At 44.1% G+C, this 15,551-nt stretch overlaps 1 protein-coding gene across 3 annotated transcripts in view; it reads right to left on the reverse strand.

Moving 5' to 3' along the window:
- GJC1 (gap junction protein gamma 1) overlaps positions 1–9,011 on the reverse strand; it is a 40,153-nt gene extending 31,142 nt beyond the window's left edge. Inside the window, exon 1 of one of the 3 annotated variants that reach the window (XM_045489196.1) lies at positions 8,477–9,011. The gene's annotated coding sequence lies outside the window, so the exon portion shown is untranslated. Of the gene's footprint in view, positions 1–7,442; positions 7,628–7,918; positions 8,138–8,476 lie in introns of those variants that run through there. The other 2 variants (XM_045489194.1, XM_045489193.1) reach the window with 2 other exon arrangements.
- Between the last annotated feature and the right edge of the window lie 6,540 nt (positions 9,012–15,551).

Here is a 15,551-nt window from a genome sequence, read left to right on the forward strand (position 1 = left end):
TATTTATCTTTGAGAGAGAGAGCGCACGAGCAAGGCAGGGGCAGAGAGAGGGAGACACAGAATGTGAAGCAGGGTCCAGGTTCCATGCCGTCAGCACAGAGCCCAACACAGGGATTGACCCACAAACCGTGAGATCATGATCTGAGCTGAAGTCGGACGCTTAACCAACTGAGCCACCCAGGCACCCCTAGAAGTTGGATCTTTAAATTCCAGATGAATCAAGGATCTAAAATTAAAAACAAAACACTCAAAGTTAGACAAAGCCATGGCCATTTTTTTTTCTTTTTTTTTTTTTTAACGTTTATTTATTTTTGAGACAGAGAGAGACAGAGCATGAACGGGGGAGGGTCAGAGAGAGAGGGAGACACAGAATCTGAAACAGGTTTCAGGCTCTGAGCGGTCAGCACAGAGCCCGACATGGGGCTCGAACTCGCAGACTGCAAGATCATGACCTGAGCCGAAGTTGGACGCTTAACCGACTGAGCCATCCAGGCGCCCCTATTTTTTTCTTAACTGAGTAGAGAAGACTTCTAAAATGATATAAAACCTAGAGGTCAAATGAAAGAAATGACAAATTCAATTATACAAAGTATAATTTTTGGAAAACAAAAAAAAAATACTGTAAACAACTCAAAAAATATACTGAAAGGTAGGGCACCTGGGTGGCTCAGTCAGTTAAGCGTCAGACAAATTCAATTATACAAAGTATAATTTTTGGAAAACAAAAAAAAAATACTGTAAACAACTCAAAAAATATACTGAAAGGTAGGGCACCTGGGTGGCTCAGTCAGTTAAGCGTCAGACTCCTGACTTCAGCTTAGGTCTTGCTCTCACAGGTTCCAGAGTTCAAGCCCCACATCAGGCTCCATGCTGATAAGTGCAAGCTGACAACTGCAGAGCCTGCCTGGGATTCTTTCTCTCAAAACAAATACACTTAAAAAAAAAACATATACTGAATAATTAAAACGATTTGCAATTCTGAGTAAAGGGTTAATTTCTCTAACACATAAAGAATTCTTTTTTTTTTTTTTTTCCCAACGTTTATTTATTTTGGGGACAGAGAGAGACAGAGCATGAACGGGGGAGGGGCAGAGAGAGAGGGAGACACAGAATCGGAAACAGGCTCCAGGCTCTGAGCCATCAGCCCAGAGCCCGACGCGGGGCTCGAACTCCCGGACCGCGAGATCGTGACCTGGCTGAAGTCGGACGCTTAACCGACTGCGCCACCCAGGCGCCCCAAGAATTCTAACAGATCAATAATAAAAAGACCATTCAATAGAAAAATATGCAATGGATATGGAGGTCTCAGAAACATATTAATGGTTTTTAATAACATGAGAAGACATTTAATATCACTTGTAATTAAAGATTCACAAATTAAAACTACACCAATATATCATTTTATATTTATCCAACTGGAAAGAGATAAGAATTGCTAACAGGTTATTGGCAAGGAAGGATGTATAAAGTCATTCTTTGTGCTTTACTACAAGTGGTGGGGTGAACTGGTACATGAATCCCATACTTTTTGAGCCAGAATGCTAATTCTCAATGTTTATCTAACAAATAACACTCACAGACATACAAAATAATGTACAAGAATATTCACTGCAGCACTGCTGATAATGTGCTGGAAAGAATTTAAAAGTCTATCAGGAAGGGACTGGGTAAAGACATTACAGCACATCTGGTAGGCAAAAAGTATGAGATAGCTCTATTTCTAATGATACGAAATAAACTGAGATACATTAGTGAATGATGCAGGCTAAAGAACAGTGTGTATAGTATGCTACCATTTACGTATGTGTGTAGGGACATACTGAATGTATGGGTACCTCTAGAAGAATTCACAAAAAAAGGGTAAATAATAATTGCCTCAGCAGAAAAAAAAAATGAGTGACTGAGTACAAAGACTTACTTTTCACCGCAAATCCTTTTATACCTTTCAGATTTTATACTACATAATGTATTACCTACTCCAAAAAAAGTCAACAAAGTGAAATTCTCAAGTATAAAACTGTTGACAGGGGCGCCTGGGTGGCGCAGTCGGTTAAGCGTCCGACTTCAGCCAGGTCACGATCTCGCGGTCCGTGAGTTCGAGCCCCGCGTCGGGCTCTGGGCTTATGGCTCAGAGCCTGGAGCCTGTTTCCGATTCTGTGTCTCCCTCTCTCTCTGCCCCTCCCCCGTTCATGCTCTGTCTCTCTCTGTCCCAAAAATAAATAAACGTTGAAAAAAAAAAAAAAAAAAAAAAAAAAAACTGTTGACATTGGCCTTAATGTAGAACTGTCCTAGTGTCTTGGGACATTAATTATACTGACCCTTGGCCCAGGAAGAAATGAAAATCAGAACTAGGTATAGGATGTCAAAGAAAAAAACTAATCTTCAAGTTCTTTATTACATCTGACAGTCTGCCTAAACTGGCTAGGATTATTTTCTGGGGAGGCAAGAGCTCCCTTTGTGTACATTATACCATTAGTGACCACTGTATTTTTGGTCTATTAAAACTGCTAAATAATTTGACAATAAATTATATTAATAAACAAATAAATAAATAAAACTGCTGAAGATTGCTCAGGCCATGGCTATTAGTAAGTTTACAAAAGTAAGTTTTACCAAGGAACTAGCACTATATTGGCCTATTAGACTAATAATGCAAAAAACAACATACAATAATGAGGCTTCTAATTAGAAGAACAAGAGCTTTGTTAGAAGTTACTTTACTACAATCAGCAATTATAATTAAAAAAAAGAAATTAGAAAGCACTCAAATAATTGTTGAATACAGAAATGAACTATAAGCTATAAGCTAGGTGTTGTGATACTAGGCTACCCAATATAGATTATTACTTCTGATTTTATGGAATATACAGAAGAGGCTAATGGTGAAATAGGCATCATAGAAATAATTAATTAAAACTGTGATAAATCCTATAAAAGAGACGTGCAGAGTACATTGAGTTCCCTACACAAATCTAGGATTATCAGAAAAGATTTATCCCCAAATTGATATTTAAGCATATTCTGAAGAACTGAGGAGCTGCTTTCCAGGCAGAAGAATTAGCTACAGCATGTACAAAGTCCTTGGGTCAGCTTTGAACTTTTAAGGAATAGGGGGGAAAAAAGTCAGCAAGCTAGACCATTCATAACAAAAAAGTACAAAGAAACGATGCTGGAGAAGTAGGCAAGGCCAGATCACATCTGGTTAAATGAAGATTAAAGGGAAAACAGAAGTTTTCGGGTAAGCGACTTGACTAAATTTGTTTTATAAAGATAATTCTAACTGCTGTGAGAAGAGTAGATGAGGATATACTGCTTAGGTTACATACTATATGTAGTAACAGTATAAAGAAATGCAAAAGAACAATCAATTCAACTGGTGATTATCTCTGGTAAGGAGGCCCACAATGGAGGCTGGAAGAAGGAAGATGCAAGCAGGTAAGGAAACACAGAAGACCCCAACTGTAGTGGTAATGTTTTATTTCCTAAGCTGCAAGGTGGTTAAGTATTTATTGTAGTATTACTTACTACTTTTTCTGTATTAATATCCCATATTACTGACCCCCTTTAAAAACAAGAGTGAATGAGGAAAGACCATTTATAATTGACTCTAACAGTCTTAGGACAAAGTGGCCTGCCTAGACTAGGATGGGGAGACTAAAAGTAAAGAGAAATCGCAAGAGTTGAGCCTCAGTAAGTTGTTGATAGAGCCATTTAATGAAATGGTACAATGAAGATCTAGCTTTGGAGCCAAGATCAACAGGTCAGTCTGGGCAACTCAATTCAAAGTACCTCTGAGAGTGGTTAAGTGGAGACGTTGAGTAGGCAGCTGGGATCAGAAAATAAGTTTGAACTACAGGCAAAAATTTGGGAGTAACTGAAGCCACAGAACAGATTAGATTAGAGGATCAAGACTTGAGAGAAACCATCAATTAAAGATCTGGTAAAAGAGGATGGGGCGAAAACTTGAATAGCCAGAGAGCAAGGAGGGAAAATCAGAACCCAAGAGAAAAGAGTACTTCAGAAAGGACATTTCTGAATCCAAATAAACACCTATTCTGAAATGGGCAATTAGGAATCTGAGGTCCAAGAATGAGTCAAAGGGAATTCCATAAAAATAGAAGTCCAGATCTACTTTATTCTGAACATTCCCAAAAGGAATGTTGTAACACTGTTAAGTAACAATAAATTCAGTCAAAACTGATAAATCATACAAAGATGTAGATGAAAATAATCTCTGTAAGTATATGAGTCTTGAATGAGTTAGAGATTAGAGGGTAATGAGGATGTGTGAAGTTTATTCCATTCCTATAAAAGAAAAAAATAAAAAAACTTACTCCAAAATCCTATACGTTTCTTTTGTTCCAAAGATTTTAGATAATTTCAAAATTGCTAAACCTTTCAGCATGTTAAATTCAAAGTGCTCAAAATATAAACATTCTGAGAGCAAAACCCACATAGTATTCATCTTCAGCACCTAGTTCAGTGCCTAACATAAATACTTGAATGAAAGAAGAAAAAAAGAAGTTCACTAGAAGAATGAATGGCCACCAGAGTACTTTTGTCCAAATTGTGCTGGTGATACATACACTACAGCTTCAAAAAAAACAGGTTTAACTGAGGGCTCTACTCATTCCACAGAACACTTCTTTTCTTCAGAAATAAAATGCTATCTGCAAAGAGATCTCATCCCTAGGGGAAAAAAACTGCTTTGGGCAACACATTACACATATAGGTCTAAATATCAAACTTGAGGGCTGTCAACTCCTGCAATGTTGGCGAGACTCAAGAATGTACTACCACCATATGCCAGCCAGTATTGCCTGTCTAGTCATTCATTCTAATAATTTTTTTAACATTTATTTATTATTGAGACACAGAGCGTGAGCAGGGGAGGGGCAGAGAGAGGGAGGGAGACAGAAACTGAAGCAGGCTCCAGGCTTTAAGCTGTCAGCACAGAGCTCAACGTGAGGCTCGAACTCACAAACTGTGAGATCATGACCTGAGCCAAAGTCAGATGCTTAACTGACTGAGCCACCCAGGTGCCCCTCTAGTCATTCACTCTAAAGACCTGTAGAAAACAGCAATGCTCAGACTTAATAGATCCTTACTTCCACAAAAACTAAACTCATCAGTTGCAGTAGTATGTATGAAAATTGTTGGCACTTAGCTGATAACAGTTCAGAACTGTTAAGTTTCAGGTTAATGGTATCAGCTAAGATCTGTTATCATATGTATTCTCAAACAAATGGTCTACAAAAAAACGTAATCCCATTTTTCTTTGCCTAAATTTTTAAAAAAATTTTTAACATTTTTATTTACTGTTGAGAGACAAAGTGAGAAGGAGCATCAGCAGGGGAGGGGAAGAGAGGGAGAGACATAACATCTGAAGCGGGCTCCAGGCTCTGAGCCTGTCAGCACAGAGCCAGACATGGGGCTCGAACCCACGAACTGTGAGTCATGCCCTGAGCCGAAGTAGGACACTCAACAGACTGAGCCACTGAGGGACCCCTCTTTGCCTAAATTTCTATCCAATATTTCTGATAGGAGCCGCACGTTTCTATGCTACAAGCAAAGCATCAATTAATAAAAAATAAATAAATACATTTGCAAGTAAAAAGAAAAAAAGCACCAATTCCGAAAAAAATAAGTATGCTTCCAGTTGCACTAACTATTCAGACTCATAATAACTTAAAAAAGGGAAAACCTCTCATTTATTTTGAAATGTGAACAAACTTCAAATAAAAAAAAACCCAGCTTTTTGGAACTCATCTCTGCATTGAATTAGGCATGGAACAAACCATCCATTTATTAAGAGAATGATACTCCGGATTTTAATTACGTATTTTGTATTCTAGAATCCCAATTACTGAATTGACAGGAGAGCCTGGAGCTAAGGTGGGAGGTGTGTGGCTAATCAGAGGCAGACCCTCCATCCCTTCCCTTTGGCTAATTTATACAAATAATTAAAAGAAGGACAAAAAAGTTAAGGGGTAACAGTATTTAAGTCAAATTGTTATGCTGAACATATGTAAATTTCTTAAATCCTTTGGATTGAAGACTAAAAGTCAATTCTACCTTCGTTAACTGACTAGAAAGGTACTGGGTCCTCTGCTCCTTTTTCAGAGAATTGTGGTCTAGCACAGATGGAAAACCAATTCTGAAGTCACACAACCTCTTAAGAAGCTAAAAGCATTGACTTTTAGAAAGGATGTCTGCAATGCTTTGGAAAAGTGCACAACAGTTTAAGACAAGTAGTATATAATATTAAACCATTACAAATCAGGACAAGTGAAAAAGAGAGAACTTCCATATAGCTCCTATGTATTCTCTTCAAAATGTCTTTTGCTTACAACACTCTGCTCACAAAGACCTGGCCAACACAATGATGCACATTTGTTTACCACAGCTTATTACATTTTACCCAGAAGAGTCAGTTCATGTTTCTTGAATTCTCCCATTATATAGCACTTAAGAAATCCAAAGCAACTGTAATATACTATACCAAATTCCAAAAAATAAAACCAACAAAAACTCCAGGAAACGAACCACAATTCACAGTGTATTTAGTCAGGAGCTCTGGAACTAAGCTTATTTTTCTGAATGCTTTTTTTTAATTTTATTTATTTATTTATTTATTTATTTATTTTTAATTTTCCGCATTCTTAATCTGAATACCTAAACTCTCTTTAGGGGGTAAAGAATTTGATCCCTAAATTACATTATTAAACCCCTTTTCTACACATATGTGATGTATTTGAGATATACTGTTCTCCGTTTATCAGAATTAAAATCCCTTTCATTTATACAACCTGATTTTTAAAGAGCTTTCACATATACTCACTTGAAAGTATACACAACAGGAACGTATAATAATTTTGGACTACTCAGGCACAAGATAAGGCTAATTCAGAACTTATTCTAACTCGATTTACTCGATTCCACAAAGTGCAGTCTTCAGGCTAACAAAATAAAGCGTGAGCACAATGAAATCTGTACCACTGCAGGTTCTCAATCAACAAATACTCCTTCAAATGATAATCCAAACTCGCCCGCTTCGCAAAGAAAAACTAATCCCACTCTTTGAAACAATCGCAGGGGAAGAGGGAAAAAACGCAAATTCTAAACCACACATTCACGTAAATCCTTTCAACTCAGCTCCAAACGCAGCCACCAACCACACAATTGGCCACAATCACAGCTTTAGCGCCTTCTCTTAATTTTGAATCTGGAGATCGAGGGGAAAACAAAACAAGTCGTCCAAAGTTTCACGAAGTGGAAAAAAATCATTTTAAGTAAAGGAAACATGTTCATCAAGAGGCGACCGCGCCATTTCCCCCCGCCCCCCGTTTCCCTCCTTCCAGCCCTCGAACTAAATCCTGTCTGAAACACTGATGGGAGGCAGGAGTCCCGGCAGCGGTGTTAGAGGAAAGAGTCAAACGAACCGCACGCCGCCCGAAGAGATGTCAGGCACCGAGCGTCGGGAGACAAAGACCAGCCCGCGAAGCGCCCCGGCGGCGAGGGGCGGCCCCGGCGCGGCCCTGCGCCCCTAACCGCCCCGAGGAGTTGCGAGCACCGCCGAGCGCCGCCCAAGTGCGCGCCCGGGGTCCTCCGGGCTCCCCGCCCGCCCGACGCGGCCGCCGCCGCCCTGGCCCACCCCTGGGCCGTTTCCCTCCCAATTTGGGAACCGCGCGCCCAGGGACAAAGGGGGAGGGCGCGACGGGGGCAGCGGCGGGCCGCGGGGCAGACGCCCCTCCGGGATCGGCGGGAAGTCTCGGCAGCACCCCCTCCCACCGCACTCTTCCCGGGACCCCCATCCCCCGCGTCCCCCCGCCCCTTCTCCGGCCTCCCCATAAGTTCTCCCGCCCCCCCGGCCCCGCCCCTTGCCCGCTTCTCAGCCGGCCCTGCGGCCGCCCCTCACCGGGCGGCGTGTTCCCCCGGAGCCGCCTCCTCCGCCGGGCCTCGGCCCGTCCCGCCGGCCGCCGCCTCATGTGCCCCGCGTCGCCATCGCCTTCGCCGCCACCCGCGCCTCTCCTCCAACTCTCGCCGCCGCCGCCCTCGCCTCAGTCTCCAGCCGAGGCCGAACCCGCTCCCGCCGCCGCCTCCCGCTCCCGCCGCCCGGACCCGCGGGGAGGCGCCTGCGCACTACGCGCCGCGGTGGGGGCGGGGGCGTCCCGCCGCGGCCTGGGAGCAGGGGGCGCGCGGCACGTGGCGCTCGGGTGGGAGGGGGCGCCCCGGAGCGCGCGGGCGGCGGCGCGAGCGTCCCAACTTTCAGCGGTCGGGCCCTCGCGCGCTCCCGGGCGGTCCGGGAGGTGCAGAGCGTGTGGGTGCCACCCGCGTGGAGTCCGGACCCGGGTGGGCGCAGACCTCGCCTCCCGCACAATTCATTCCTCCCGCTTGGTTCTCGGGACGGCAGACCCCCGGCGCGCAGTGCCTCACTTGGGCGGGCTACTAACGGCGCCGTGAGGACACGCCTTACCTGGGCATTTTAGGTTGGTCCTGCGAGCTGGGGAGTTGTCTTCCGTGCGCTCCGCCGAGGCCTGGGTCCAGTGTGACACATCAGGATGCTGATGCCCCGTTCTAGGTTCTGCTCCTCCGGGCCCTCGTCGGGTTTACCATCCTAGCTCTGCGTCGTGGCATTTAGTGGCGCTCTGGATACTTTTGAGGTCCTGGACTTCTCAGATTAGCAAGACCCTAATAGGCCATTTCCTCTTAACCCCTTGCATCCCAGCAGGATCCCATTCAAAGGACTTTCGGGAGATTTGCATGGGAATCTCCAGTCTTAAACTTGCTCCAAGGAATCTGAAAATTCAAATGCTTTAAGGACAGCGAGTCCATGCGTGACGACCGAAGGCGTACTAAGGAGAGTACTTTGTATAGTGTTCGACGACTCCTGTACTCCTGAATTATCTCCTTTGACCGTCACTGTACAAAAGGATAGGCTTCCATTTTACTCTTTTGACCAGAGAGGAGATTAAGCTCTAACAAATGAGGTGACTTGGTACAGGTCAAACGCTCCCACCTCTCAAGCCAGGCCGGAACTAACGGCTGGTCCAGAGGGCTGGGCATCTGGCCCACTGACCAAAGTTGTTTGGCCAGCACGTTTTCTGGAAGTATGATTTAACTGCCAAAATTTTTAAATCCAGATTTTTGGCTTCTCTCTAGTGAAGGAAAAAAATTGCTCCCTTTGAGCCTCTAGGTTCATTGGGCAGCTACTTCTGAGTAATATTTGTTTATTTCAACTTAACTGCTTGAGTCCATTTCATTACCTGCTTGGCCTCTGTATTTAAGTTCTCCTCCCCACCCTGCCCTGCCCTCTGCCTCCACTTTCCATGCCTCAGTCGTCCCCAGGCCCCTTCATTACCACATTACCTCTCTACAAATGTATTTAAAATGACAAGTGTAAAGACCCTGTAAATATAGGAAAATACGATAAAAGAACATGTCAAACTAAACGCAAGAGACATCACTGTATAAGCTGATTGAAATATTAAAACTAACATCCTGCTAGTGCAACTATACATTGGAACAAATCGCTTTGGAAAATGGCAATTATCTGCTAAAGCTGAACATATGAATACACTATGATTTTGCAGTTCCATGGAAATTCCACAGAAATATGTACAAATGTTTGCCCAGATACATGTATTAAAGTATTCATAGCAGCACTATTTGTGCTGGAGACCACCCCAAGTGTCCACCAACTGTACAAAGGATAGATAAAATGTTATATTCACACAATGATCCCTTATGCGGCAATAAGAATGAACAATCTACAATCACACACGAGATAGAGGAATCTCACAAAACTTTCCATTTATATAAAGTTCAGAAACAGCCCAAAGTATTCTGTGCTGTTAGGAGTAAGGATAGTGGTTACCTTGGGGGAAGGATAGGCACCCGGGAGCATGAGGGAGCTTCTGGGGGACTGGTCCTGTTCTAGATCAGGATGCTAAATACACAAATGTGTTCAGTGTTCACATCTGAGCCGTATACATTTGATAGTGCACTTCTTCGTGGCATAATAAGACTTCAATAATAACCTTTAAAGTGCTATATTAAAATATGGGGCACCTAGGTGGCTCAGTCAGTTAAGCGTCCAACTCGATTTTGGCTGAGGTCAGGATCTCATATTTTGTGAGACTGAGCCTCGAGTCTGGCTCTGCACTGACAGCTCGGAGCCTGTTTGGGATTCTCTCTCTCCCTCTCTCTCTGCCCCTCCCTCTCTCTCTCTCTCTCTCTCTCTTTCTCTCTCTCGCTCTCTCAAATAAATAAATAAACATAAAAAACATTTATACATTTATAAAGTGTGTTAAGACATTTGATTATAGGGGCATTGTGTGGCTTATCCAGTTAACGTCCAAGTCTTGATTTTGGTGTCGGGCTCTGTGTGGCAATGCAGAGCCTACGTGAGATTCTCTGCTTCTCCCCTGCTTGCTCACTCGCTCGCTCTCTCTCTCAAAATAAATGAATGAACATAAAAACACATATATGTATATATTGTATATAAAATAATATATGAATAAGCATATATTATATACTGTGTATAAATAATATATATTAAATGTTCATTAGGTATTATTATCCTATAAATTCATGGATGAAACTGCTGAGGAAGGCTTCCTACCTTTTAGCATTGCCCATTCTTCATGGAGATTTGGAACAATACCCTTTCTTTCTTTCTTTCTTTCTTTCTTTCTTTCTTTCTTTCTTTCTTTCTTTCTTTTTGAGAGAGAGACAGCATGTGAGCAGGGGAGGAGCAGAGAGGGAGAGAGGGAGATACAGAACCTGAAGCAGGGTCCAGGCTCTGAGCTGTCAGCACAGAGCCCGACCCGGGGCTCGAACTCATGAACTGTGAGATCATGACCTGAGCTGAAGTCAGATGCTCAACCGACTGAGCCACCTAGGCGCCCCAGAACAATACCCTTTCTATATTTGTTACCTTACTACCAAACCTGTAGCCCTGTCTCTTCTGGTAGAGAAACCTTTTAAAGGTGGAAATAATGAGAACCAAGGAAGCTAAGCTGTTTTACCTCTGGATAGTTAGAAAACAAAACAAAACAAAACAAAACAAAATAGAAATAAAATGCTTCTCTCTTCTATCACTTTGCCAGCTAGTAACATCTCTTAATTCAGTTATAGGTGGGAAACTGAGGTCAGAAACCCGAGCCAAAGTGATGTGGTTTGAAGTGTTGGGGTTTGAAGCCGATAGCCAAGAAAGAATTCTTGAGAGGTCTTCAGTGCAAAATGGTGATTTTATTAAAGCACGGGACAGGACTGTGGGCAGAAAGAGCTGCACTGGGGTTGTGACAGGTAACTGATTATATACCTTCAGGTTGGGAGGCAGTTAGGGATAGAGTAACTCTCTAAGGTATTTTGGAAACAAGTTTTCCAGGACCTTGAGGGGCTAACTGCTGTTAGGAAATGGTCATTTATTACTGTTTCTTAAAACCTCAGTCATGAAACCCTTCAGATGTATATCAGGGGGCCATAAGGTTGGAGTATGATTGCTAACATACATCTTGGTGGCAGGAGGCAGGGGAGTAGAGATGAAGGAAGTTTCCAAAGGAACTTTTAATTTCTTTTTTAATCCTTAATTATTTTTGAGACACACACACACACACACACACACACACACACACACACAGTGCAAGTGGGGGAGAGGCAGAAAGAGAGGGAGACACAGAATCCAAAGCAGGCTCGAGGCTCTGAGCTGTCAGCACAGAGCCTGATGCGGGGCTCAAACTCATGAAACATGAGATCATGACCTGAGCCAAAGTGAGACACTAACCGACTGAGCCACCCAGTTGCCCCCCAAAGGAACTTTTATATGTTAAAGTAGACCTACAGGATCCTGGGGTGGGGGAGGAATGTTAAGCTAAGATTCCCTTTTGCCCTTGGCAAAGTGTCATCATCAAGGCAGCTGAGCCCCTAGAGGAAGGTCACTGACTGTTCAAGCCCTTGCCAATGGGCTGTAGGCAGTAAGGAAATTTAATTTTTCATTTGTCTTTGTTTCCCACATCAAGGGGATCTCTGATCCAGGGAGTCACCAGGGTCTGGAGCAAACCAGGGCAGCTATTAGAATGTGAGTTTTCTGAGGGCAGGACCACTGCCTGCCTCTCAGTTTCTGGACCAGAGCTCAGCACATAGTAGGTGCTTAGCAAGTATATGCAGAGTGAAGAGTGAGTGATTGAAAGCTTGCCATGGCTAGCACAAAAAGGCAGGCTACTGGAGGGAAAGAAAAAAAGCCTCAAGCTTCAAACAGGGAAATGGGTCTGGTTTCCAAGCCTCTGGCAGAGAGGAATGGAGCCGGGTGCTGTGAGAACCGCATCACTTTTTATTCACATGGGGCCCAGGCAGGAAAGGATCAAAATCCAGTCTGAAAACTTGAGAGTCACCCTGGGGCTCTGTGGTTTGGGAACCGTAGGGTCAACTTGAAGACTGCAGTGTGTCACTATTTCCATTACACATTTTCCAGGGTCCCCACTTGGCCAGTAAACTCAGAGTAGATTCTCGTGTCCTGGGGGATGGGAGCAAAGGCTCAGAGAGGTACGGTTTTGTCAAGCTAAGGTTGTTTTTCCCTCAAGCGAAGCATTAACGTTAAGATAGTAGGGAGTTCCTGGAGAAATGTTTTACCCTGCCAGCCTCAAGTTATTTGTCAACGGGCTGCAGGTTATAAGGAAATTTAATTTTATCTGCCATTTCCTTCTGCCTTTGTTTCCCACATCAGATGAGACCCCCACCGCCGGTTCCCTGAGCCCAGTTAGCAGTTCCTGTGTATTAATGCAGAATTTTAAATTAAGGTCAATTTACTTGCAAATGAAGAATAAGTGAAGTGTGCAGGAGCTGGGGGAGGGAGGAGAGAGGGGGGAGGTGGGAGAGGTCCCGTTGTGGTACCATCCACCAGGCAAGGACTTTTGGATGCCCAACACTCTCTGTGTTGGTGAGAAGGAGTGGGGTAGCTGCACAGTCATTGAATTTCTGCAAGTTCGCTCTGCCCAGCTGTTTGCACTTGTTTACTCTTATTTCTAAGATGGTGTGAGAATGTGATGGTGAAATGTACATGGGGGAATGTACATGGGGGCACCTGGGTGGAACAGTTGGTTGAGTGTCCGTCCGACTTCGGCTCAGATCACAATCTCTCCGTTCGTGAGTTCAAGGCCTGCATTGGGCTTGCTGACGTTCGTGCGGAGGACACTTTGGATCTTCTGTCGCCTTCTCTCTCAAAAATAAACATTGAAAAAAAGAGAAAGAGGGGGGCGCCCCGGTGGCTCAGTCGATTAAACGTCTGACTTGAGCTCAGGTCATGATCCCGCGGGGTCTGTGAGTCTGAACCCCACATAGGGCTCTGTGTTGACAGCTCAGAGTCAGGAGCCTGCTTCCGATTCTGTGTCCCTCAAGCTCTGCCCCTCCCCTGCTCGTGCTTTCTGTCTCTCAAAAATGAATAAATGTTAAAAAAAAAAAAAAAGAAAGAAAAGAGAGAGAGAGAACTGTACACGAAGTCACATTATTCCTTGATATGTTAGTTTTCCACTGGAAAGCGGTCTGTAATGGTTAACATTATTGGTTGGATGGGTCAGTCATTTACTTGCTCTCTGAGCCGTGGTTTCTTCATCTGTTAAATGGGGATGAGATCCATCTGTTGGGATTGTTGTGAGGATTAAGTAAAATATGTAAAGTGCGTAATCCTTGTAGGCTCCAAAAGGCATTAGCTCCTTCCCACAGTGTTCTTTAGAGGAAGCCAGGTAATTTGGGTATTCAAAAGCACGCAACATAAGGATCTTAGCAAAATGTTTCCCATCTCTGGAGCATCCATTTGTCATCTGAGACAGGTGTGTATAAATACACAGCTCCAAATTGGTCCTTCACAAGATGTGATTCTATGTCAGCCTCACTACAGTCAGATGCAGCCTTCCAGTCGCTATATCCACCCTCTTAGGAGCTTTTTAAGATTTTACCTTTAAAAAAAAAAAAACAAAACATTTTATTTATTTGTTTATTTATTTTGAGAGAGAAGAGAGCATGCGTGCAGAGGAAGGGCAGAGAGAGTATTCGGAGCAGGCTCCAGGCTGAGCGTGTGGAGCTTGACCCGGGTTCCATCTCAGTACCGTGAGAACACGACCTTGAGCAGTAAACAAGAGGTGGAGGCTTAACTGACTGAGCCACCCAGGCGCCCCTATTTTACCTTTGTAAGCAGGCCCCATACCCAAAATGCGGATTGAACTCAAGACCTGACTGAGCCAGCTAGGACCTCCCCGGAGCTTTTTAAATATGTGCATAGTCTCCCAGAAAGATAAGTGGTACCAAAGGCACTTTTCTGGCCCCAGGCCCGTGACTCTTGGGGTGTCCTTGGAACCCAGTGCCTGCTTTTAGGGGGAGGATGTCTTACCCTCTCTACCCCGGGCACTTTCTAGAGGGTGCCTCAGTCTAGCCATGTTGTCTGGAAACTTCCACTGCCCCAGCCTGTTTCTGTTCCCCCCACTCTTTGCACCTCAAGTCCCTGAGACACTACTATATATGGCCTAGTGTTTTCTCTCCTGTGATTCCTCCAGCCCTTCAGCCTGGGTCCTCCCCATTCCAGGCCCAACTCAGATCTTCTGTTCCTTATCCAGTTCATTCTTCAGCATCGCCTCCCTCCCAGCACTCCTTAGCTCAAGGCAAAAGAGCTGCTGGCCCTCTCTCCCCTGTCCTGGCCCTCAGCTCCCTGGAGCTATATATAGCACAGCGGTGCCTTAGATTGTATAGAGCTTCAAGTCCTGGCCACCCCTCCTCCCAACAGAATGGGGAGAATGAGCCCAAAGCTTCCTGTTAGGGTGGGGAAGCCAGAGAAAGGAGGTTGGAGAGGGACAGGGGTGTGCTGAATTTGGACCACCCAGAACGTGGTAACCTTTCTATCTGTTGTCAGAGACTTTCCACTTCTCCCCCAGCCTCTACCCGTTTCCTGACACTTGCTCATTTGGGAGGAAGAGGAGCAGGCAGCATGGAGGGAAATTCCAACCATTTGGGGAGATGCTACCTCCGTTTTACAGATGATGGCACAGACTCAAAAGAGGTTGAGTGAGAGAAGACCAAATATTCAGAGAGTGGCCAAGCAGCTAACTGACCCCACGTCTGACTCTGACTCTGGCCTACACTCCGGATTCGTTAAGTCTGTCCACATCACTCAATTGAGACCCCTCGAAATTAGAATGTCTCGGGGTGTGATGTGACCTGGAAGAAAAAAAAAAAGGCGTACGACATAAATGACTATGGAGAAATGCTTAAATAGCAATAATTATTGAAGACTTGGCCTATTAACAAAAATGTTATAATTTATCTTATCTGTTTACTGAAGCAGGACTCTACAGAAATCTGTTCCTTGAAGTTTTGGTTACTGTGTGTTCTCAGGAGTAAAAAGCAATTTTATTTCTTCTATTTCAAGACTTTCCCTCCGCTTAATAGTCCTCCCATTCATCCAGAACAGTGAGATTTGCTTTTAGGAACAGTTAGAAGTCTAGTTCTTTTTTCTGTCACTTATTGTGACCTGGAGCAGGACATTTAACCCAAGCCTTGGT

Source organism: Leopardus geoffroyi, chromosome E1 (genome assembly GCF_018350155.1).
Source record: "Leopardus geoffroyi isolate Oge1 chromosome E1, O.geoffroyi_Oge1_pat1.0, whole genome shotgun sequence".
Lineage (NCBI taxonomy): Eukaryota > Metazoa > Chordata > Mammalia > Carnivora > Felidae > Leopardus > Leopardus geoffroyi.